The following is a 27,252-nucleotide window of genomic DNA, read 5'->3' as shown; positions in this document are numbered from 1 at the left end:
GGTAAATTTATCCTGACTGAACTCCCAGTGACATATCCAATTTACACTTCAAGAACTTATTCTTATGAGGTTCCCTAAAATAAAAAATAGAGACATGGCTAAAATGCAAGAAAAAGGTACTATGGCTAGTTCCTCACACAATCTCAGAATATATGAATGTGATTTTGAGGAGAAAAAAAATTTTGAAGATTATATGAAAGTTCTACTGGTATCAAAAGACATTGAAGGGGGTGGCCTTAATAGTACCAAATGCTAACTGGCTTCAAAGTAACTTTTTTTTTTTTTAAGAGAGAGAGAGTGCACACCAGCAGGGGAGAGGGGCAGAGAAGAAAGAGAATCCCAACAGGCTCCAGGCTCAGTACAGAACCCGATGGAGGGCTCAATCCCAAGACCCTGGGACCATGACCTGAGTTGAAACCAAGACTCGGACACTCAACAGAGTGAGCCACCTAGGGGTCCCAAAGTAACTTATTTATCTCTTCATCCAAAAAAGAAAACAAACAGAGGATGTACTCCTAGCACATTCACTAATGAACTAAAGTCAGTCCTATATGCACACTTTTTTAAAAATCTCTGTAACTACGTTAATTTTAACAAAGGCATTCCAATTTATTACTACTAAGAACTTGAAAAGAATGTGCAGATTTATACACAGTGGGAAGGTCTACTACATACACAGCCCAGGGCTCCTGCAGAACTCAGAACCCAGAAGAGAATAAGTATATGTAAAGAACTACAATACAACATGCTAACCCTGAATAACAACGTTACCCAACAGGAGCTATGGAGAATACTAAGGGAATGAAGAGAAGGGCAGAATAGTGAGGACACAACAAACACCCCAGAAGTTGAAATATGAGGGCCTAAAATAAAAGATCAGTAAGGTATTTGGCTTGTGAGAAGATGAATTTTAAGCATATTGAGAAGGTATGCTTAATGAGACTAGGTTCAATCAACATTTTCACATTGCAGTTTTAATTTTAAAAAAGGCACTGCTTAAAATAAGAAATATCCTATTCATTGCAGCCTTGTTTAAAATAGCAAAAGAAAAAAACGGTAAAAAATGAAAAGGGATACAATTTAAAGTCCACCAATAAGTAAGAATCTAGTTAAATGAATTATATACATACAATGGGATTCAAGGTAATCATAAAAATGAATGAGGAAGATCTACAATTACCTGGAATATATTAAATTGGAATGATAAACCATGACATACTAAGTTTAAAAATACATTAAGATGTAGACCAAGCAATTCCACTCCTAGGTATTTATCCAAAGAAACTGAAAGCAGGGACTCAAACAGATATTTGTATATCCAAGTTCACAGCAGCATTATTCACAACAGCCCAAAGGCAAAAACAATCTCAGTGTCCATCAACAGATGAATGGATAAACAAAATGTGTTACATATATGCAACGGAGTATTACCCAGCCATAAAAAAAATGAAATTCTGATATATGTTACCACATGAACGGACCTTGAAAGTATTATGTTTAGTGAAATAAGCTAGACATAGAAGGACAAATATGATTCCCCTTTTATGAGGCACCAAGAATAGGAAAATTCACAGAGAAAGTACCACAGAAGTTACAGAGGCTGTGGGGGAGAGAAAGAAGGAATTATTACTTAATGGGTACACAGTTTTTGTTGGGGATGATGAAAAAGTTTTCGATATAGACAGCAGTGATGGTTACGTAACATTGTAAACACATTTAAGGCCACTTAATTGTATACTTCACAAATGGTTTAAATGATAAATATGCTACATATACCACAATAAAAAAGATGTAGAACAGTCTGCAATGCCTGTCATTTTTGTAAAAAGAAATAAAAATGAGAAGATATATATGAATGCATGACTGGAGGGGTTTAGAATTTCTGACAAGATACATAAAGAAACTGGCAACAGTTAATTCTGGAAAAAACTGGAAAGTGTAAATAGAGAATGAATGGTAGACATGCATTCTCCTGTGATCTCCTCTGTACCACGTGAAGTTTCTTACTATGTGTATATATTAAGAATTTTTTTATTAAAAAAAATTATTATCCATGCAAGGATAATCTTCCCACGGATGTTAAATCCATTGGGAAACATTATGGGAGAAATGATTTTCACACAATATCAAAATACTACTGCCTAGATTGTTTACTAGTTGCATAAGGGAAAAAAATGTTCATTTATAAGGATCTAGTAGTAGTCACCATCTTAAACAAGTGATCAAACTCAGCATCACTTATAATGGAAAAAGGGGGCATTAAGTGCCTCCTGAGGTGATGTAAGAAGTACACAGCACCTATGTAGTGTTCATGCAATTAATGTTTAACCTGAATATATAATAATAAAGAAACAATCAGCAAATTCAGATTGTAGGACATTATATAAGACAAATGGCCTAGATTCTTCAATAAAGTTAACACCGTTTTTAAAAAAGGCAGAGGACTGTTCTAAATTAAAAGAGACTAAAGAGAGGTAAAACTCAAAAGCAATAGGTCAATGTGACTGGATCCAAGATCAGGAAAAAAAAAAAAAAATAGAAAAGATATGAGGGAAACTAGAAAAATTTAAATACAGACACTGCGTATTAGATGATAATGAGCTCGTGTTATTTTCCTTAGGTGTGACAAAGGTATGCAGTTATGAAGAATGTCCTTCTATTTAGGAGACATATACTCAAAGCATGCAGGGGAAGTATCTCGGTGACTACAACTTACTTTCACTTAAAGCAAAGTGTGTAGAGTGTGTGTGTGTGTGTGTGTGTGTGTGTGTGTGTGTTTACAGAAAAGGAAAAAAGCAACTTCAGCAAAACATTACAATTTTTGAAACTCGGTGAAAAGTGGTATATGGATGTTTTCGTATAATATTCCTCAACTTTTCAACAGATTTAAGAAATTTTCAAAATAAAAGTTTGGGGAGGAGGGCAGGAACAGCTGAACAGGAACAGTGATATAAAGAGAAAAAGAGGGGCGCCTGGGTGGCTCAGTCAGTTGGGCGTCTGACTTTGGCTCAGGTCACGATCTCACGATTGGTGAGTTCAAGCCCCGCGTCGGGCTCTGTGCTGACAGCTCACAGCCTGGAGCCTGCTTCAGATTCTGTGTCTCCTTCTCTCTCTGCCCCTCTCCCACTTGTGCTCTGTCTCTGTCTCTCAAAAATAAATAAATGTAAAAAAAAAAAAAAAAAAAAAGAGAGAGAGAGAGAGAGAGAGAGAGAAAGACTATCTTTTACAATAAAAGTGTTCATAAGAGGGGTGCCTGGGTGGCTCAGTCAGTTGAGCATCTGACTCTTGATTTAGTCCATTCAGGTCATGATTACTGGGTCATGGGAGTGAGCCCCACATCAGGCTCCATGTTGAGCATGGAGCCTGCTTGAGATTTTCCCTCTCTCTCTCTTCCTCTGCCCCTCTCCCCTACTCACACGTGCTCTAAAAAAAAAAAAAAAAAAAAAAAAAAAAAAAAAAACCTGTTTAATATTTTTAGAAGTATACATAAGAGTTAAATAATAAGCATTAATATTCCATAATTAACCATGTCCCAGGTTCCTGATGGAGCATATGTGATAAACTCATTTATTCCCAGGAATATCTGTTCTAAGCAAATCTCATGTTTAGTTTCCTTGCTACATAATCATTTTCCTTTAAGTAATTACAGTGATATTATCTCTTTAAATACAAGAGTTCGATTTATAAGTCTTACTCAAAAAGGAGCAGACAGAAAGTTCCCATAAATATCAACACTAAGTTGCCTATTTTTCCTAGAAGGAAGATAAAAGCCAAGCAGCAAGATGGCAAGTTTACTTCAGCGTCTGCTTTATACAAACTGCATAGAAGGAAGCTAAAAGGCAGAGAATAGCTTGGGTTCAAGAAAAAAGAGAAGGCAGAGCTTTCCATCACTTAAATCTTCAACTCACATCTTCACTGTTTTAAAACAGTATGAATTCCTGTATCAGAAAACATCCAGGCAAATCTCTATTATAACATGATTGGATGCAAATTACAGCAGGGAAAATCCAAATAAAACTGATTTGGAAATGAGCTTAGCTATCCGAATATGTGTTCAGTCTTGAGAATTCACTTATAAATAAAACAATGAAGTCATACTATGAAGACCTGACTCAGAAGGGAATGGGAAGCTTTTCTTGTTCCCTCCTTGACTACCTCCCTCCTGCAAATCTCTCAGGTTAATGGAAAACTGAATTTGAAAATAAGTCCATCCCTGTGGAACTAATCAAGTTGTACACTTACTATATGTATATATCTATGAATTTATATTATAGTTTGATTAAAAGTTTTTAAAACATTTTTTAATGAAATGCCTAGGCTCAAGTCTACAAAAACATGTAAAGGACCTATATGCTGAAAATTTCAAGGGACAAATTAAGGAAACCAAAGGAGATCTAAATAAATGGAGAGACATGCCATCTTCCTAGATTTGAAGACTAAATATAAAAATATCAATTCTCCTCCAAAGTGATCTATAGATTTAATGTAATACTATAGACAAGTTTATTTTTTTAAGATTTTATTTTTTAATTTTTTTATGTAAACTCTACTCCCAACGTGGGGCTTGAACTCAGAACCCAGGATCAAGAGTCACATGCCTTACCAACGGAGTCACCCAGCCACCCTTAAACAAGCTTATTTTAAAATTTATACAGAAAGGAGAAGGCAAACCATAAGAGACTCTTAACTATAGAGAACAAACTGAGGGTTGATGAAGGGAGGTGGGTGGAGGGATGGGCTAAATGGGTGATGGGCTTTAAAGAGGGCACTTGTGATGAGCACTGGGTATCATATATGTAAGTGATAAATCACTAAATTCTACTACTGAAACCAATACTATATGTTAACTAGATTTTAATAAAATCTTGGAAGAAAAAAATTTACATAGAAAGCTAAAATTGTAAGCCTTACCATCAACTTAGTACCAACAAGAAAATACTGAAAGATATAAATAAAATATAACCCAATCCTCACAAAGAAAAAATTTTTTAAAATTAAGACCATCCCAAAAATCTGCTTGGGCAAACAGATTGATTAACAAGGGAAATTACTAGATGCAGTCAATAAGCAAGATTTGCTAAAGCCCTGACTTCAAGTACAAAAATCTATCCGCAACACAACAGGCTTCTTTCCTCTCCTCACCACTCCAAAAGTACTGATAATCAGGGGCACCTGGGTTGCTCAGTTGGTTAACCATCGGACTCTTGACTACGGCACAGGTCATGATCTCACGGTTCATGAGTTCAAGACCCACACCGGACTCTGCGCTGAGGGCACAGAGCCTGCTTGGGATTCAGTCTCTTCTTCTCTGTCCCTCCCATGTTTGCTCTCTATCTCTCTCAAAATAAATAAAAATATTTAAACTTAAAAGAAAAAAAAGAGCCATGCTTTACTCTTAATGTTTACCTAAACATTAAGGTCTGAGTTACTTACCTTTTGATCCAGTATATTGTGAAAACACATTTTTTCCCCCAAATTCTATAATAAAATGAAGCTTTGTCCTACGCATTGCCTCCCTAAATTAACATAATCCCAAACAGGTTTTTTTTTTACCTATTCACCCAGCCTTTACTAACAGGTCAGCTATTAAAGTATGTGTGGGGTGTGACTATACATCCCAGTTTGCCCAAGATATTACCATTTTATGCCAATAGTCCTGCATATACCCTTTTATGATGGTAGAGGCAAAAGACCAACTACCGATGGATATTCTCTTTTAAGAATACAGTATTTCAGGTTATAAAACAATATGTATAGAATTTTGAAAAAAGTTTCATATAAATGATCTAGAAAAAAAAATCTGGAGAACTACACATTAGAATTTAATAGTGGTTACTCTGCGGAGTTGAACAGTTTTTGCCTTTTGCTTTGTATTTCCCTATACTGTCTAAAAAAAGTATTTTTTACAATAGCATGTATTATCTTTCACACTTTGAAGGGAATTATTTCCATTTGTTAAAATGTAGCTTTCTTTCTGACCAAAATCCTCATCTCATTTCAAAAGCACACACTATTCATTAATATATTTTATTCATCAAGAACTGAGGCAATGTGAGATAGATACATAAAGAGACAGAGAGTAGAAAACTTTAGCTTTTAAGATGCAGAAAATCTAAATTCAAGAACCAGTCTTGCTGTGGAAAATATAGGACCTACCTACCTTTCAGAGTTGTTCAAAGCATCAAAGGAGAATCCATGTGAAAGTATTTTAATACAATACACTAATATAAGCTATGATTACTACTACAAGCACATGAACAAACTATGGAAACTCAGACTTCATGTATAAAATGAAGGCGCCTATTAAGTGAGCTCCAATTCCCTTCTGGTATTAACAGTGTCCTCTTAACTCAGCCTTCTACCTGCATCTAAGCTCTCTCTTCAGAAGGTATACCTTTTCTACAAGTAATAGTCCCCAGGTCTCCATGTTTTCTACCTTCACTAGGTCAGAGCCAGATCTCTACATTCTTCTCTTATGGCCCTGTCTGAAAGTGAAAGAAAATATGTCTGCTTCCTCCAAACAGACGTTAAAATCTCCTTTAATCTGATTTATATTTTATGATCTCCATCTGCTATACCCCGCAATGTGGAATAGTGGCTAATAAGCAGACGGACTTTGGAGCCAGGCTGCCAAGGTTCAGAACCTGGCTCTGCTATGTCACCAACTCTGCAATTTAACCATTAACAATTTACTTAATCTCTCTGTAAAACTGAGATAAAAACAGTACACCTACTGCATAAAGTTGTTAAACAATTATAAAAACAGTGCCTGACATACAGTAAATGTTATATGTGATTAAGTCCTTTTTAAAACTCCTTCTCTCTAAAAGTATAATGTTTATAGGTTAAGATAAAACAAGCAACAACCTTTCTTGTTTATTTTTCTCACTGAAAAATGTATTCTCATTTACCTATCAAAATTTCTCCACTAACTGTAGTGAAGTCATACACACTCATCATCAGATGTTCTTCTTTATTCTTTTTTCAAATCCTCTAAGCCAACATTTCCCAAAATCTGTTTCCTTTAGAAAATTTGTTTCACTAGTTCTTCAAGATGTTATGAGAGGGGGAAAAAAGGTTCAGTGATCAAATAAATTTGGAAAAGGCTGTTTTAATGTTAAACAGACTTCTTTTACATATTAAATGCACCATTACATTCCAAGAAACCATAAACTGCACAATGTTCACGAAGCATTAGGAAAATGCTGCTGCTCCAGTTCTTTACAACCTTTAATACAAAATATTCTATGTTAGGGGCACCTGGATGTTTCGGTCTGTTAAGTGTCCCACTCTTGATTTCAGCTGAGGTCATGATCTCACAGTTCCTCAGTTCGAACCCCGGAGTCCTGCATGGGGCTCTGCACTGACAGTGCCTATTTGGGATTCTCTCTCTCCTCTCTGCCCCTCCCCTGCTCATGCTCACTAGTACTTTCTCCCTCAAAAACAAATAAACATTAAAAAAAAAAAAAAAAAAGAAAGAAAGAAATGAGGTACTAAAAAAACAACAAAACCAAAATATTCTATGTTATGTAAACTCAACATTTTAAAAACCTGATTCAAACACAAGGCCTGTTCTCAAAATCATGCTGAGAAATCTGCTCAAGAAATCAGTAACTGCTGCCCCGCACAAATCACTTCTTAAATTTCTGAATATGAACACTGACCTCTAAAAAAGAACCACCACCAATAGCCAGCTAGCTAAACATGCTAGGTCACAGCTGTTATCTCATGATGGCATGTTAACCTATTTATTGGCCAAACATCCTTTAAACAAAGTCTAATTATTCAATATTTTTAAGTATTCTCTGAATATTCAAATAATAAGTACTTGTACTCTTCCCTTAAAGGAATTCCACCACAGAACCTTGTCAATCATCCCAGAACCAGTTCGGGCATAAATACAATGCCCTAAATATACAATCTACGGGGCGCCTGGGTGGCTCAGTCGGTTAAGCGTCTGACTTCAGCTCAGGTCACGATCTCACGGTCCGTGAGTTCGAGCCCCGCGTCGGGCTCTGGGCTGATGGCTCAGAGCCTGGAGCCTGCTTCCGATTCTGTGTCTCCCTCTCTCTCTGCCCCTCCCCTGTTCATGCTCTGTCTCTGTCTCAAAAATAAATAAAAAAAAGTTAAAAAAAAAAATTTTTTTTTAAATATACAATCTACATTGCTAAAGAGGTATCCAAAAGAACACCACTTAATAAATGAAGAACAACAGAATTGCACTATTTTGCAATTCTTGATGAATTAATAAATCTAAACAATGATTGTCAATAACTGCTAACATCCCAAGCCATAACAAGACCTTATGTACCTCCTATGTAAACAAACCACTCCCATGAAGTACTCTTACAACAACAAAATTCTGACAAATTATCAATTTATAGGAAATTTAGGAGACAGAATATGTTAAATGACATCACAGAAATGCATTCAGCAAAATGAGACCATGTGAAATTTCTCAGAGCAAACAACCTAGTTTCTTTCTAAGGAAGTAAAAAAAGAGATGGAGGGAGAGTCTAAAAGATTAAAATTGATTTAATAAACATGCCAATAAACTGTAAAGTACGGACTTTACTTTGACCCCATTTCAGGCAAAAAATTATATATGTATACATATGCAAAAAAATTATATATGTATACATATACACATATATACATACATACATGTAAGTAAAACAATCAGAAAAATATGAAACCTGATTATATACTTGGTGATATTAAGAACTTGCTATAAATTTATTTTGGTATGATAATGCTGTTTTGCCTACTGTATAAAAAGAGAGACTCTTTTAGAAATCTAAACTGAAATATGTGAAATTTACAAATTAAATATGCCTGGGATTTGGTTCAAAAGAGTCCAAGGATTTGGTGGTGTGGTAGTTGATAGAACTATAGAAAAAACAAGACTGCCCATAATTCTTCAAGCTCAATTATGAGTACATGGGAGCTCTTTACACTATTCTATTTTATATTAACATATGTTTAAAATATTTTGTAATAAAATTTTTTTAACGTTTATTTGAGAGAAAGACAGAGAACAGGGGAGGGGCAGAGAGAGAGAGAGAATCCGAAGCAGGCTCCACACTCAGCACAGAGCCAGACAGGGGGTTTGATCTCACAACCATGAGATCATGACCTGAGTCAAAATCAAGAGACCCAGCACTTAACTGACTGTGCCAAGCAGACACCCCTAAAAAGATTTTTTTTTAAATGTTGTCTGGGAATTGAATTACTTCCCTAGGACTACAAATAGTCTCTACATGAATTCCCACAATAGATTAATGCATAGTCAGGCATAAGAGAATGTAAATTTACCATGATCAAATTATATTTATAAAGTACTATCGGAAACAATTTGACATGAATTTCACTAACACCCAACATGCTAAACTCTCACATAATTACTGTTATTTGCAAGCCTACTACAATCTAACCAATTTATGGCTTTCTATGAAAAAACTACAGTGTTTCAGTATAATTTTTTAATTTTTATTTATTAAATAAAGCAACAATCACAGAAAAAACTTGCAGACAATACTGCAGAGTCATCACTATCTTTCTAGTCCTATGGGCCTATCCTACTTCTGGAATTCACCATTAGCAGACTCATTGCATAAGTGCTCCAGCGCACTGAGCTCCAAAAGAATTAGCTTTATCTTGTATATGAAAACCCTTTCCTGCCTTCCTACTCTGAAATAAAGAGCCAAACCAACAGATGGCAGACCAAGAGGGAGGGGGTGGTGATAAGGAGCCAGTTACAAGAGAGAACCAGGGAAAAAGAAAATAACACTGAGAACTGAAAGATGTAAGAATTTAAGAATACAAAATATTCAGCAATTCTGTAGATTTTTGCAAAGCAAAGTCACATTTTGTCAATCATCAACTACTTTAAAGTGAAGGGACTCTATGAATTTACATCTTACTTTACTCTTATGCAGTGTACCTTTAAGACTTTTGAGAAGTCCCTCTTAATATCTCAAACCAATTTAAATTAACCAAAGCAATTCAAACTATTTCCAAAATGAACAAGGGGAACAGGGGACTTACTAAGCTTTTATCAGTATTTCACTATGGCTTTACATTCACATCAGCCTTTTCGGAAGCTACCAATTTTTTTTTTTTACTTCAAAAAAGTAAAGCTATCCTCCTCTTCTATCCCAATCTCCAATATAATAATAATAATAATAATAATTTAAAAAAAGCATCAATATTAATGCAGCCTAACTGGTAGAAGGTTTTAATTAAAATATTAGTTTAAGAAACATTACAACAGTGTTGCTATTAGAAGTATAGTTTTAATCTAAATTATATTTCTTAAAAATGGCTAGGCTTTCAGTATAACATTGAGAACATGCCAATTACAGCAGGCCATCTTTGTCCATTCATCATGCCAAGTTACCTCCTGCTTCCAGATTAAGCAATTTATAATCACTTAATCAAGCCCATAATACCACATAATACAGAAGTCCACCACTCACGCTCTTGCAGTTTTACAAAGAAAGAGCAACTTCCTTTATGATCAGAACCTATTAAAAGAGGGTCCAGAGGCACCTGAGTGGCTCAGTCGGTTAAGCGTCCAACTTCAGCTCAGGTTCATGGGTTCAAGGCCCACATCAGGCTCTACACTGACAGCTCAGAGCCTGAAGCCTGCTTCAGATTCTGTGTCTCCCTCTCTGTCTGCCCCTCCCCTGCTAACACTCTGTCTCTCACTTTCAAAAATAAATAAACATTAAAAAAATTTAAAAAAAAAAAAAAAAAAAAAGAGGGTCTAGCAACTAGAGGTTATCCAAGGGCTCATTCCTCAAAGCTACCTCTCTCCTCTATGGAAGCTTGTCAAATACCAGAGTCTCTATCCTGTCTATCTCACAGAGGTGTTAAGAAGATCAACTGAGAATATGGTTATCAAAGTACTTTACAAACTAGAAGCCATATACACTATACAAATATGTATGTGTGTGCATATGTATGTAAATGCACACACACAAATGTAAGTCATTATTATTTCACTACTTGATTGTGCTCTAGACAGTTTGCAGGCTAAACTTGCTCCCTACTATCATTAGGTTTCAGCATCTACCAAGAAGAATTTCATCTTTCTATATGAAAATTTAACCTTTCTGTAGTGATATCCAATCCATATACTAATTGCTGTTCTCTTCTCACATCTATTCCCCCATTTGGGAGAACAGAACTAGAAACATTCTTTAAGAATTCAAAGCAACATGTGGCACCAAAAATTTTGTCTCACTGTCACTATGAGTTCATAAACATGTATGTAGAATGGTCTTGCTCAAACATTAGTTGGATAGGATTTTAGATCAGCCAAAACCATCACACTGAGGTTGGCCATTTCCAAACTCTGCCCCCAAGAGTTTCTGCCAACAGCCCCCTTTGTTACAGAATTCTAATCCACACTCCCACCACTTAATAGCTGTGTGAGCCTGAACAAGTTACTTAACCTCTCTGTGCTTCAATTTCCTTATCTACAAAATAAACAAGTTGAATGTTGTATTCAATCAGATTTAACCATGGTTTAAACAATAGATAAAAGCACTTAAAATAATGCCTGGTGCACAGTAAATGCTCAGTAAGTGTTACCCAGCATTATTCCTTTAAATGTGCATCTGTCTACTCTACCACACCACCTTCAGTGAATTACACAAATCTCTCCATCATTCTCTTTTTATTTTTTTTAAAGTTTATTTATCTGTTTTGAGAGAAAGTGCGAGCAAGGAAGGGGCAGAGAGAGAGGGAGAGAGAATCCCAGGCAGGCTCTGCTGTCGACACAGGGCTCAAACCCACAAACTATGAGAGCATGGCCTGAGCCAAGGTCAAGAATCGAAGACTTAACCAACTGAGCCACAAAGGCACCCCATCATTCCTTCTTTTTAAAAGAATGAGCAATTTTGAGAAAACAGAATCTGGCCATATTACTGACAAAATTCATTATATGTAAATGAATACTTGGTTGTATAAGAAAGATCAATGATATCTTCTATAAAAGATACTTTTGCTTTTTTAAATATTAACACATAGATAATATAATCTTTCTAGTTCTAGAATAGATTATCCTATATTTCTAATACTATCAAGTTAGCAAAGCTACTTACTTGAATTGTATAACATAAAACTGCCCACTGCCCATGACCTGTATTAAGTTAAAAAAAAAAAAAAAAAATGCTTGAACAATATGTACCCCCCAAAATGAAAATCAACAGACTTTAAATTAAGAGTTTAGAATGAGGACAAATAGCTTGCCAGAGCAAGAGGAAATATTACCATTTCATTAACATCACCACCATTATAATGAGAATAACTAAACACTGCAATAAGCAAAGAGCTGAATGGCAAGCTTATTTTTTTGCATATTACTTAGCATAACCTATGCACAATTATATGCTCTTGATAATGGTATAAATTCTAAATCTTTTACTGTTTATTTATTTTTGAGAGAGAGAAACAGAACATGAGCAGGGGAAGGGCAGAGAGAGAGGGAGACAGGGAATCCAAAGCCGGCTCCAGGCTCTGAGCTGCCAGCACAGAGCCCAACGCCAGGCTCAAACTCACAATCCGTGAGATCATGACCTGAGCCAGAGTTGGACAGTCAACCGACTGAGCCACCCAGGTGCCCCATAAATTCTAAATCTTAACGTTTCACATGTGATAACACAATGCAAAAAAAATTCACACTGTGTAACTGATTTAATAGTTCCCCTTCGTCATAAAACATTAAAGACGTACAATTATTGAATCCAATTTAGAGACAATTTTACTCCACACTCAAGTTCCTAGAGCTGTATTCCTGGCTTTCTATGTACCAGGGACTTTAGAGGCACCAGAATGAGTAAAATATATAGGTTTATGGCGTCATGGAGTTTACATTCTAGTGAGGAAGACAAATAAACAAGTAGACAAGTCACTAAATTTCAGGAAGCACAAGTGCTATAAAAAAAAACAAAAGAGAAAAGGAGAGTGGAGGAAAGATGATTACTGTTTTCTACAGTGTGATGGCTAACAATTTCTCGAAAGAGGTAAAAACCTCTGAGAACTCCTTTTTAAACAAACACTTGAATGATGTGAGGGAGGAAACAAAGATCTGAGGAAAGAACACTCCAAACAGAGCAAGAACAAATAAATATTAAGCCCTGGAAATGTACCTGTCACAATCAAAGAATATAAAGAGTTCAGTATAGCACAGGTGGAATGAACAGAGAGACAGGCAGGGATGAACTATACCATGTGGTACCTTGTAAGTCAACACAAGGAATTGGGCTGTTACTTTAATTGTAAAAGGAAGTCATTGTAAAGTATTAAGTAGAGGAATGGCTATCTGACCATTAAAAAGGTCATTCTAGCTACAAGTAGAAATAGACGGTCAGAAATCAAGTGAGAAAGCAGGGTTAAGAGACTACTGCGATTATTTAAGCAGGAGTTAATGGTGGTTTAGACCAAAGTAATAAGGCAGACATGATGACATGTGATCAGATTAGAAATATATTTAAAAAATAGAGTCAAGAGGTTTTGTTGATGGGCTTATTATAGGGTTTGAAGAAAAGAGAAAAATCACAGATGACACCTAGGCTTTTGGCCCAAGTGACTACTTGATTAGTTCTGCCATTTACTAAGAGCTGATTCAGAGAAAATGAAGAGGACAGAAATCATACCTTCTTTATTGTATAAATTTAATTTGAGATGCCTCTTAGTCAAATGAAATGGTGAAATGAGCAGATGAACTCTAACCTGGACCTCAGGGAAAGGGTCTGCACTACAAGACATAAATGTGGAAGTCAATCAGCACAGAGAGTTTTTAAAGCTATAGAAATGGATAAATGTAACTGGAAAGACTTCATTGTTTAATCCTCACATCACCCTTATGACGTAGCAATTACCACTACCCTCACTTTTATAGACCAGGAAACTGACACTAAGAGACTAAGACTTGTCCAACATCACTCAGCTAGCAAGTGGCAGAATTCAAAAAAAAAAAGAAAAAAACAGATCTGGATTACAATGACCCTGACCTTTTTCAACTGAAGTTAGTCATCTGAACCAGAGAACCTGAACTGAATACTGGAGTAAATATTTTCTCAATTCTCCCAAGAATGGTAGATACCTAGTGGCATTCTAGATGCACCAGCGAGAAAGACTTAATTCTTTACATACAGTGCATGTCCAAATGTCCTAAAACATTAGTGTTTAGTTCTCTCCTGGAATCCCAGCTGAGGGAAAAAAACTCACCTATACTATTATTCAATTATTATCATTCTATTACTACTACCTCTACTGGCACCACTAGTACTTGGAATCCTTTAAGTTAAGAGAGAAAGAGATTGGTGAATAATGTTACCATACTATGACTTTTCATGGCCTTCTCCTTGTAACTAGTAAAATAAAGTGTCATTTGGGGTTTTTATAGGACCAAAGGTAATTTTACTAAAAGACTACGCAGACCTCTATTGGTTCCATTCACAATCAGCACTCAGCATCTCTTTTCCTGAGAACACCAGTTCATCTGAAAACTACTAGAATGTAAGCTCCTCCAGTGCAAGATTTTTTGTTTTTTTGTATGGACTTGTCAAATCACTATGCTGTACACCCAAAACTAATGTAACATTGTGTGCCAATTAGAGTTAAAATTTTTTTTAAAAAGAATCATCTTTTTTTTTTTTTTCATTAATGTGTCCCAAGCACTTGGAAAAGTGTTCTTTCTGGGAAAGAACCTAAATTTCCAGCTGGGCAGAACTTGTTACCTTATAAGATGGGGATGTTTCTCATGTTGTCTTAGTACCTTGGTCGCACTAACATCTGGTATTATCCTAATCTAGAACTGTAAACTCTCGATTGCATCCTCCTTAAGATTAACCTTCTTTCTCATGGAAATATAATAGCTTCCAGATATGGCCATTACCGGTCAAATAACTACCATACCATGATTTCACTATGTACTGTGTACAGTGTTCAAAATAACGAGCACACAGTGTGAACCAAAACTACTAAATCATACATACTATGGAAGAAAGAATATTCTTCTTACAATCTCAGCTATCTTTTGTTAAACTCCAGAAGTATTTCAGAGTACAGGTATTATGAATCAATGCAGCAACTCCATTAAATGCAGAAAGTTTCAATGAGCAAACCCAGCTAGACCAGAAATTGCATTCAAATTGATTTCACCTGCACAAAATAACATACATGTATCAGCACTATATTAGTGGACAATGTATTTCATTTTCAAACTATAAGAACCTACCAACCACAGGCATTAAGTGCCCCTACACAATAGGTTCAGGTCACTGAAATTACTACAGAGCATTTTTAAAAATCAGTCATCTCTTGGGGCGCCTGGGTGGCACAGTCGGTTAAGCGTCCGACTTCAGCCAGGTCACGATCTCGCGGTCCGTGAGTTCGAGCCCCACGTCAGGCTCTGGGCTGATGGCTCGGAGCCTGGAGCCTGTTTCCGATTCTGTGTCTCCCTCTCTCTCTGCCCCTCCCCCGTTCATGCTCTGTCTCTCTCTGTCCCAAAAATAAATAAAAAACGTTGAAAAAAAAAATTAAAAAAAAAAAAATCAGTCATCTCTGGAAAAAAAATAGCACAACACATTCTCTGTTGGTAAGGTTATAAGGAAAATAGGCGTTCTCATACATTACTGGTGGGAATGCAAACAAGTACAACACTTCTGTAATATCTAACAAAACTACATACAGTCATCTACTCTTACCCAAAGGGGGAGACCCCCAGCGGATACCTGAAACAGCAGTTTAAGACCCCCCAGTGGATACTTGAAATCGCAGATAGTACCAAACCCTATATCTGGTATGTTTTTTCCTACACATACATACCCATGATAAAGTTTAATTTATAAATTAAGTAAAGTAAGAGATTAACAACAATAATAAAATAGGACAATTATAACAATACAGCTAATCCTTGAACAACACAGAGGCTGGGGGCACCGACACCCCATGCAGTTGAAAATCCGCATACAACTTTTGACTCTGAAAACTTAACTACTAATAGCCTATTGCTGACTGGAAGCCTTACCAATAACAATCAATTAACACATATTTTGGACATTATATGTATTATATACTGTATTCTTACAATAAAGTAAGCTAAAGAAAAGAAAATATTACTAAGTAAATCATAAGAGAAAATATATTTATAGTACTGTGTGCACCCAGGTAGTTCAAACCCAAATTGTTCAAAGGTCAACTGCATACTATAATAAAAGTTATGAGGGGTGCCTGGGTGGCTCAGTTGGTAGAGCATGCGACTCTTGATCTCAAGGTCATAAGTTCAAACCCCACTTTGGGTGTGGAACTTACTTTTTTTTTTTTTTTTCAACGTTTTTTATTTATTTTTGGGACAGAGAAAGACAGAGCATGAACAGGGGAGGGGCAGAGAGAGAGGGAGACACAGAATCGGAAACAGGCTCCAGGTTCCGAGCCATCAGCCCAGAGCCCGACGCGGGGCTCGAACTCACGGACCGCGAGATCGTGACCTGGCTGAAGTCAGACGCTTAACCGACTGCGCCACCCAGGCACCCCTGGAACTTACTTTTTAAAAAAAAAAAAAAAGTTATGTGAATGTGGTCTCTCCCAAAATATTTTATTGTACCATACTCAATCTTATGATGATGTGAAATGATAAAATGCCTACATGTAGTGAGGTACATATGATGAAGTGAGGTAAATGACAGGCATTGTGATATAGTGCTAGGCTACTACTAACCTTCTTTCTGACTATACATCAGGAGAAGGATCATCTGCTTCTCAACCACTGGTGACCACCGGTAAGTGAAATCATGGAAAGATAAACTGTAGATATGGGGGAGGACTACCATATGTACTTAACTTTTGACCCAGCAATCCTACTCATAGAAATCTTCCTTGAAGATACACCTCTAACAGTACAAAACTGCATATGCACAGGTCAGTTAACTGCGATACTGTTTATAACTGCAAAATATAGGAAACAACTCAAATGTACATAGAATGGCTGAATAAATTAGATAAATCTACTGACCGGAGTGCTATACAGCTGTAAAAAAAGAATGAAGACTAGTTATTAAAAAGAATGAAGTAATTTGGGGCCCTTGGGTGGCTGAGTCAGTTAAGTGTCTGACCCTTGATTTCGGCTCAAGTCACGATCTCACGGTTTGTGGACTCAAGCCCCACATCGGGCTCTGCGCTAAAAGCACGGAGCCTGCTTGGGATTCTATCTTCCTCTCTCTTTGCCCTTCCCCTGCTCCCTCCCTCTCTCTTAAAAATAAATAAATAGACATTAAAAAAAGAGACAGAATGAATTAATTTGGAGAGATTTCCAGGATATCCGGCGATTTCCAAGAAGTAAAAAAAATAAACTCCAAAAGAGTATCTATAACATGTTACTCTTCATATAAGAAAGAAGGGAAAAGAAAACAGTTGGGCAGTTAGTCAGAAAGTTAAACATAGAGTTATCATACAACCCAGTAATTCCACTTCTAGGTATATACCCAAAGGAACTGAAAATATATGTCCACACAAAAACTTGTACATGAATGCTCATTTGCAGTATTATTCACAATAGCCAAAAAATAGAAAACCAATGTCCATCACTGGATGCACAGATGTGATATATCCATATAATGGAGTATTATTCAGCCATAAAAAGGAATGGAGTACTAATACATGCTACATGGTAGAACCCTGAAAAAAATCATGCTAAGTAAAGGAAGCCAGGCACAAAAGTCCACATACTATATGATTCCATTTACATGAAACGTCCAGAATAGACAAATTTATACAAACAGAAACCAAATTAGTGTTAACTGGGGCTAAGGAAGATGGTAGGGGAAATGACTGCTAATGGATACAGGGTTTCTTTTTGAAGTGGTGAAAATATTCCTGAATTAGATAGTTGTAACGGCTGCACAACCTTTGAATACACAAAACACCACTAAATTGTACACTTTAAAAAGGTAAGTTCTGTGTTGGGTGAAATGTGTCTCAATTAAAACTATATGAGAAAGGGGCGCCTGGGTGGCTCAGTCGGTTGAGCATCTGACTTCAGCTCAGGTCATGATCTCGTCATTTGTGGGTTCAAGCCCCGCATCGGACTCTGTGCTGACAGCTCAGAGCCTGGAGCCTCCTTCAGATTCTGTGTCTCCTCCTCTCTCTGCCCTCCCATGCTCATGCTCTGCCTCTCAATAATAAATAAATGTTAAAAAAAAAATTTTTTTTTAAACTGTATGAGAAAGAAAGAAGAAAGGAATATAAAAAAAAAAACAAAACACAGGCTGTTCATTTCTGTAAAAGAAGTAACAGAAGAATAAACAAAAAAACTGAAGAGACTGGTTACCTACAAGGCAAGGAAAACAGATGGGCAAAAGGAGGTGGAAGTGGAGGTGGAAATGGGGTAGTAGGAATAAGAAGTGATATTTCTCTGTATCTTTTTATGTAGTAATGTTTAGTAACTACAATGTTTCATATACCAAAATAAATAAATCAATAATCAAAATCAACCAGGATTGAGGGGTAATCCAAAATGGAATACAAAGAAAAGAATCTAACTGCATTACAGATGAAAAACAGAACCACCCTAAAGGGAGTGGGGAAGTAAAGAACTAACCTAAACAACTTTGGAAAAAAAAATATTTTGACTAGATACTGTAAGGCTAAAGACAAGACAAAAAAAAAAACAACAAAAAACACTGGACACAAACAATGAACTCTAATTAGCAAATAGGCATCTCAAAAGGGTACTGTTAGCAATCAGTAACTACTTGATATGCATTATAAAAGTCAGCAAGTGGGGCGCCTGGGTGGCTCAGTTGGTTAAGCATCCGACTTCGGCTCAGGTCATGATCTCACAGTCTGTGAGTTCGAGCCCCACGTCGGGCTCTGTGCTGACAGCTAGGAGCCTGGACCCTGCTTCAGATTCTGTGTCTCCCTCTCTCTCTGACCCTTCCCCGTTCATGCTCTGTCTCTCTCTGTCTCAAAAATAAATAAACGGTAAAAAAATAAATAAATAAAAGTCAGCAAGTAATTTGGATATGATCTATTAACTCATTTTCTGTAGAAAACAAAAGCCAGATTTTTCACTATCAGAAAAAAGTTACAAATAAGAAACAATCAAAGATTGGGGGCCGAGGTGGGTCAGTCGATTAAGCGGCCAACTCCTGGTTTTGGCTCAGGTCATGACTTCACAGTTTGTGGGTTCAAGCCCAGCATCAGGCTCCACGCTGAAGGTGCGGGGCCCGATTGGGATTCTCTCTCTCCCCCTCTCTACCCCTCCCCTGCTTGCACTATCTGAGTCTCTCAAAAAAAAATAAACTTAAAAAAAAAAGAAAGAAACGAGTAAAGGTTAAAATGAACCTGTGGTGTTGGAGTAGAGTAGAAGCTATCAATACAAACTCATGGTTTTTAATATATATAGAAAGATAAATATAGAAATAAACAAGCATGCGCGTGTGCGCGCGTGACTCATTTGTACGTTAGTGTATATACATGTATTTCCAAACCCTGCCCTCTGAGGGCCTAGGATTAGTGACACTCCCGTTAACTACACCTAGAATCCAGGTCTTAATTTAAATTCTATTCTCTGATCAAAGGAAACAGATTTCCTTAGACAAGTTCTTGATTCCAGGACTGATAAAAGGAAAGGTACAAGATGAGCAAGAAATAGCCTATGGTGCCAGAATATAAGGAAGTTCTTGAATAAGGATGAAGGCCAACATGAAAAGGCTCCTAATGGCCAAAACTGGGGAAATTTGAGTAACAAAAAAAATAGTATTGGGCTATAACATGTAGAATAAAACAAATAACCAATGACAGTATACTTATATAAATAAATAACCAAATAAATGAGGAAGAGATACCACTTCCTAATAGAAGAATTCTAATAGTATGTATTTTTAAAATGAAGAAAATACAAAATCACCATTAGGTAGGAACCACAATAACTGTTGAGGACAAGATCTACCAAGGCATGGTAAAATCAGTGGCAGAAAGTTTGAGGAGAAACAGTTTATCTGCATAGTCCCCCTCCCCCCTCCCAAGACATGTACCAAAAGAGTGAATAGTAACTTTATAAGGGAAACACAGCAGAGGCCACCTTAACAAAGTAATCAAGGTGAAAATATCACTAGCGATAAGATCTGTCAACATGTATCCTCTAAAATGATGCACCTAGGACACATCATTTCTGTGGTTTTCTTGTAAACATACATAATTTCAATCAAATCATAGAAAACATCAGACAAATCCAAAATGGGAAAAATTCTACAAATTAACTAACAGTACTCCTCAAAAGTGTCAAGATCATGAAAGACAAGGAAAAATTGAGGAACTGTCACAGACTGGAAGAGACAAGAAAGATATAACAACTAAATGCAATTAATTAAATCCTGCAACAGAAAAAAAGGCATTAGGGGGAAAACTAGTGAAATTCAAATAAAGTCTGTAGTTTAGTTAACAGTATTATACCAAAACTAATTTCCTGGCTTTGATCATTGTACTTTGGTTATATAAAGTGTCAACATCAGGAGATGATGTATGAAGAGTATTATATAGGAACTCTCTGTACTATCTTTGCGACATTTCTGTAAGTCTAACATTATTTCAAAATAAACGGTTAAAAATAAATAAAATCCATCAATTGATCATCTTATGCAAGTGTCATATTTCCTTGCTCAGGGATCTCATCTGTAATTTAATATTCTGATTAATTTAGAGGGCCCAGTAAGTGACAACAGAAAAAACTAAAACCATAAAAATTAGATCTGGTATCTAAAAATTAATTATCTACTTTATGTTCCCTTAGACCTTAGTGAAAAAAAAAAAAAATTGCTAGCTGTTGTGACTTCACTGGCTTTGCAAACTTATTTTTAAATGATGTGGCCAATTGGTTGTTTTCAACATCATGATAATCTGCAGTATGTGCCTGTAGCAACGCATTTGTCTATTAAGCCAAAGTTTTACTTACATTAAAAAAAGTCAATAGGTTATAGTAAGTTTTTTACTTATTATTACATAGTTGTCCAACTATAAAATTCAAAATGTTTCACAAGTCAATATGCTTTTATCTTAACACAAACTTCTCTCCACACCCCAAACCACAAAGTCTTCATTACTATTATTTTACTGAAAATCTAAATTTTAACAGTGCAACTGTTCAATATATCGAGTCATTCTTTTTAATTTAAATACTAAGGAGTATTTGGGGGAAAAAATGTCTTTTAGGAAAAAAAATGCTTGAAACATTAGAATTCTACTGCTATTTATTATTTACATCTTCTACTAACCAATCCAGACCAACCAACAACAAAGTCTTTGAAATTCCTTTAATCAAATAGGATTTGCAGACGATGTTTATATATATATATATATATATATTTTTTTTTTTTTTTAATGTTTATTTATTTTTGAGAGACAGCACAGGCAAAGACAGAGGAGAGGAGACACAGAATCTGAAGCAGGCTCCAGGCTCTGAGCAATCAGTGCAGAGCCCCACACAAGGTTGGAACCCACAAACCGTGAGATCATGACCCAAGCCAAAGTCAGACGTTCAACCAACCAAGCCACCCAGGCGCCCCAGAAGATGTTTATATTAATAAACAGACTAAGTGACACATTTGCTTTCTCCTCCATGCGCCACCAGGACGCCTGCATAGGGAGTGGAATACATGACCAGCAAATGAATGGCTAAGTGTCACATGCAAAACAGCATGACTAGAAATTTAAGAAGCAAAGTGATAAGAGAACCTCAGGAAAAACAAAATTCATATAAGTTTAGAATTACAAAAGGCCTTAATAGGCCATTTAATCCATTCCAACGGACAAATGACAATCTATCACGTTTTTTAAAACCACTAGATTTTCAACCTCCCTAGATATTTCATTCTGCTATATAATACTGTCATATAATTTGAAAGAAATATTACAAGACTATTATTTTCCCTACTTAATGCTTTCTTTTCTCAAATAATACATTTTAACTCACTTCCAAGATATGCCCATGTGTAGATGCATTATACGTGTGTGTACATGCATACAGACACCTAGGACACTCAATTTTGCTTGTATAAACTCACACCATAGAAACCTGCATAATCAAAGGCAGGTATCCATCCTATCCCAATCACAAAGGCACTATGACAAACAATGTCACATAATGATTTGGGTCTAAAAATAACCAATGAAAATCAATGTTATAAAACCTTGAGGAAAAGAGGTTTCTCCCCACCGTGAATAATCATAGTTTGCTTCCCCCAAACACTGCTCCTTTTCAGCACCCACCAAAGAAAGAACTGTAAAAACATGTATGTACTAGATCCAAGCAGTTAACACTTGTTTAACTTTCGATTTTTAAAACCATTTAACTAACAATCATTTTGGAAGAGGGTCCAATGAAAGAGACAGTGATGACAGAGTACAACCAGTGATAATGAACAAGTAACCAGTCTTAATCAAGTGGACCCAAGTGACTCAAATAAAACAAATCATTTTGAAACATATACAGAATGGGGAAGTCCCAATCAATGATGAGCCAAGTATTATTCGAAAAAATTAAGCGTCTGTTAGGAAATACACCAAAATGCTAACCATGAAATGCTATCTCTGGAAATGGAATTACAAAGACGAGTTAGTTAAGACTGGGTATTCCTATAACTCTGATTATCCATATTTTCTACAGTACTATAGACATTATTTTAAAATTAAGGCAAATTCTGTCCCTGCACACAGCTCTCTGGGCCGGAGAGCAGGTCTTTTACATAATCTCTTGGGAAAGGTGGTACCAGTTCCTGTCCTCGTGTCTCCCAAGAACCTGCCACTCATCACAGAAAAGGTTTCAACATGTTCCCTGGGACAACTCTTTTCCTCATCATCCTCATCTCACCCAGAGACTAAACAATGCATCTCGTCTCCTCTTTTGGTAGCACAGGCATTATAAATTGTTATTTTACAGAGGCAGGAGATTTGGAGAAAGGTGTACCAGATGAGCTGCCCCCACCCAAAGGCAGAGCAAAGGAGAAAGACACGTCGTCCCAATCTCCACCTCAAAAGGCGGCCGGTGACTGGGGGCACTGGGGTCGAGGCTTTCCCGAAACAGGGTCGGGCCGCTGCCCCACGACCCCAGCCCCGGCCGGGGGAAGGCCCTCGTCAGAGGATACAGGGGTGAAGGAGAAGGTCAGAGACGCGACCCCCGAGGGCCCAGGGACAGGTACAAAAAGCCGCTGGAGGGGCGGGTCCCTGTGCGAGCGGCTGGGTTTCTAAGACGGCTCTGTAGGCGCCCAGGCGGCGGGAGGCCTCTGAAGCCGGGGGCGCGCACAACGCCGGGAGGGTTCCCCCAGGCCTCCGCCTGCCGCCCACCCAGGACCCCGGCGGCCCCGCTCGGCCGCGGCCCGGGAACGGCCCCGGCCGGCCTTGCCGGGCCGGCGGGGCGCACGCACAGGCAGCCAGGAGGGCAGAAGAGGCGTTACCGTACGGGGCTCCGGAGCTGGCTGGCGTGGGGCGCGGCTCCGGCGACCCGAGCTCGGCTCGGCAGCGGCTGCGGCGGCCGCGTCCTTTATTTTTGCTGCAGCAGCGGCGACTTGTCAAAGGGAAAGACGTAAGAGGCGGCGGCAGCGACGCCGGCGGCGGCGGCGGCGGCGGCGGCGGCGGCGGCAGCAGGCAAGTATCGCGGGATTTGGGCGGTACTCTCGCGCAGTCTTGACCGCTCGTCCCGCCCCCCCCCTCCCCCCCCCCCCCCCCCCCCGCCAAGGCCCAGCGCGGGAGGCTAGAGGGGTTGGAGGAGGAGCATCACCGTGGGATTGCGGGAGGAGGGGAAAAGGGAAGGAGACTTAATGGCGGGGGTGGGGGTTTGTTTTATGTTCTGGGGACTTCGGCACCGCCCTGACCTCCCTTTTCAGCCTTCGCGGAGTCTAGACAACCCCGTCCACCCGCGGGGGCTGGACTCTGCTTATGAGGCACAATTGGAGACGTTTCACAAGGGCGGGTGAGGAGTTGGGGGCCATCCAGCAGTCCCCGTTTTCCCCGTGGTGGGCGGAGAAGACCTCACCGCCCAGAGTCCTGGGCGAAAGAAGCGACGCTTGGGGAAGCTGGCAGCAGGGGCGGGGCGACCACACCCCTTTATCTCGGAAGCGCGCCTGGTTCTCTGCGCTCTTTATCTCCCCTCACACATGGCCCTAAACCTCTGGCCGGTCAAGTTCAATCATATAAAAGTGTTTCACTTGGCATACTTCTATCTTATTTATGTCTTTGCGCTGCAGGACTGCTAGAACCCTGCAGATGCTGGGGCCTGCCACTCCTTAGTTTTCTTTTCTGCTGAGGAACACCGAGTTAAATTGTCCCTTGGGTGACTTACATCCTTGATCATGACCCAGACCTTCACAAAGAAGTCCCGTGAAGGGTGGGAACGCTAACAGGCTTTGGTCATCACTGTACACCCAGCACCTAACAGCAGTCCAGGTGCTCATTAAATTATTGAAAGAATATATTCCTGTCTCCTCCCTTCTGTTATCTTTTCTTACTACTAGACTTCCACATTTCTAGCCATCTTCCTGGTGTCCTTTGTTAAACATATTCTACTTAGTTACTGCTTAACTGAGTGAGGATCTGAAGCCTTTCTCTTCCCTCCAGAAGCTCACAATCTAATTGGGGACATAAGAGGAGTTCATAACATACAAGCCATGTATGTGTTACTCATGTAAAAAATTATGATACAGGCAGAAGACAGAGTGCTTGCCAGTGGTTAAATTGGATATATATGAGGCAGTGTGGCCCAAGTCCACTATCAGACATAGGTGAGAATTCTGGAGTTCTACTTACCTGGTATATGACCTTGGGCAAGTTGTTTGACCTCCCTAAACCTCGGTTCCTTATCTATCAACCTATAATGTTGGTTCTTATTATCACAGGGTTCCTGTGAGGAGTAAATGTATGTAAAGCTCCTGGCACATATTAATTACTCTTTAAATGGTAGGCCTCATTATGTGTATAACTTTTAAGTTTCTATATATAAAATATGCTGTGTATTTCTGATAAACTAGATGTGAGGGAGTGGGTGTACATGGAGTGATATTGCTAGTGCTTTATGATGGGGATATTGCATGTGAAACTGAGATAAGGCCAACAAGTCCCTTATCATTCTCATTTTAACTTGCTGATGATGTAGGCATCTGTGCCACTCAAGTATCCCAGGACATTTCATTTTTCCTGGATTGTAAAACTATTGCTTTTACTCATTCTTTTTCAAGAAAAAGCACCTGGGTGGCTCAGTTGGTTGGGTGTCCGACTTTGGCTCAGGTCATGATCTTGCGGTTTGTGAGTTTGAGCCCCGCATCGGGCTCTGTGCAGACAGCTCAGAGCCTGGAGCCTGCTTCAGATTCTGTGTCTCCTCCTCTCTGCCCCTCACCTGCTCATGCTCTGTCTCTGTCTCTCAATAATAAATAAATGTTAAAAATTTAAAAAGAAAAGAAAAGGACTCTGCTTATTTTAAAGGCCATTTAAGAGAGTCCCTCCTTCCCTCTCCTTAGCTTCCACCCTCAGAGCTATGTGCAAAGGAGAATTGAACAATTAGACAATTGAGTTCAACTGCAGACAATTATCAAATATAGTTAATGTCAGCAAGTAAACCCTGGCTTTCCACCCTCACCTTGACCACTCCACTTCTTTTCTAAACACTCTTTAATATTTATATCAACATCTTCTGGAGTCTTATTGTATCATTCTCCCAACTCTACCAGTTCAATTTATCCAGATTTCCACTAGAGAAAAATGTTGGAGATGGGAGGGGCTGTTAGAGGGAACTCAAAGCCAAGGCCTCAGCATTGCTGGCCCTTGCCCTGAAAGTCCTCTGAGCAGTGCACTGCTCAGTGCCACACCAGTCGGCTACATTTTTCCCCACAAATACACATCATACCCATCTCATGCCACATATTCCACAATCCTACACCTCAACCAAGAGGTCCCAGGCAGAGGAACTGGAGAATCAACAGAAGAGTATATATTTTTTCATTTTTCAACTGCACATAGGAAATATGTGACTCCTAAATAAAAAGTAGTGATGGACTGAGGACCCACAGGGGGTTTCACAGGAGCAGCCAAGATGGTCCCTGGCTATTCACAAGATAGAAATCAAATAGGAGTCAGCAGGAGATGAACGCAGTTTATTGAAGCCGTAGAGTACAGAAAGGGAAGGAGAGAGAGTCCCATCTTTGCTCAGGATCTGGGGTTTTTATTAAGGATTATGGTCCAGTGTACATGTCCTCTCAGGCATCCAGGAACCCACTGGAACAAAGACAAGGGCCTACGTCTTATTTCTTGGAGCTAGGGGTTCTTGACACCAAGATGTCTAGCGCTGGTGGTCTGGAATACACAGATGATGGCTTCCTCTGGTCTTTCTCACCTGGTCCTTCCTTAGATGTAATATATTCTAAAGAAATTAACTCCTCATCCCTTACAAGGAGAACATACACTATTTGCTTTATGAGGCATGTATGAAGTGGGGGTGCAGGTCCCAGCAAGAATAGAAGTAGGAAACGGAACAAAAAGTAGATTTTTATGGAATCTTTCAACTTCCCTGTAAGGAAGGCTAAGTCAGAAGTAAAAAAGACCCAAGAGAGGAGCAAAGCGTGGAGGCAGAAAGTTAAAAGCATTCAAGGAATAAGTCTGCTTTGCCTTTGCCACATGGCTCAGAAAACGAACAGCTCCAATGTTCAGAAAAGGACTCTAGAGCTGGAATCCATAGTCATTAGTTCTGGTGTCTCCTGAAATTGCAGCCTATTTTCCCTTACGTGACACAGCCTCTCTGAACTTCTCAGATCTGTAAAAATGGATGATAATGGGTTTTTTGCCTGCCTCAGAATATCATGGAAGTTAAATAACATAGGAAACTGCTTTCTAGGTCTAAAGTGCTGTATAAATGTGAGGCACTGTTATCATTCATTCTTTTAAGAGATCAGACACTTTTGCAAGGCACCAAATGTACTAAGTTGAGCAAGGTTTAATACCTGCCCTCAAGGAGTTTCTGGTCTAATAGAAGGTGATAGGGAAGAAAATAGATCATTATAATATTATGTGAGGAGAGTGCAAGGTGAGAAGAGTGTGGAGGGGAAGGACTTAGCAAGAGGAAGTGCAAAGAGCTGAAGCAATCTCGGAGAAGGAGGTTTAGAAGCACAGCACACACAATGAAGAATGATTTGTAAATCAACTCCAAAATAACTTTGACAAGTTGCTCTGTTGTGGCTTGTGAATTCTGCTTTGTTCTAA

General features: G+C 38.4%; 1 protein-coding gene across 9 annotated transcripts in view; it reads right to left on the bottom strand.

Moving 5' to 3' along the window:
* The window catches only part of HERC1 (HECT and RLD domain containing E3 ubiquitin protein ligase family member 1), a 186,741-nt gene extending 163,105 nt beyond the window's left edge, over nt 1-23,636 (bottom strand). For 8 of the 9 annotated variants that reach the window (XM_081795857.1, XM_081795865.1, XM_081795861.1 and 5 more), the window contains exon 1: nt 23,463-23,636. The gene's annotated coding sequence lies outside the window, so the exon portion shown is untranslated. The remainder of the gene's footprint in view (nt 1-23,462) is intronic. The other variant, XM_081795858.1, reaches the window with a different exon arrangement.
* Nucleotides 23,637-27,252: the final 3,616 nt, after the last annotated feature.

Source organism: Panthera onca, chromosome B3 (assembly GCF_046562875.1).
Source record: "Panthera onca isolate mPanOnc1 chromosome B3, mPanOnc1 haplotype 2, whole genome shotgun sequence".
NCBI lineage: Eukaryota > Metazoa > Chordata > Mammalia > Carnivora > Felidae > Panthera > Panthera onca.
Note: the sequence above shows the minus strand (reverse complement) of the source record. Positions and strands in the feature narration are given on the sequence as shown.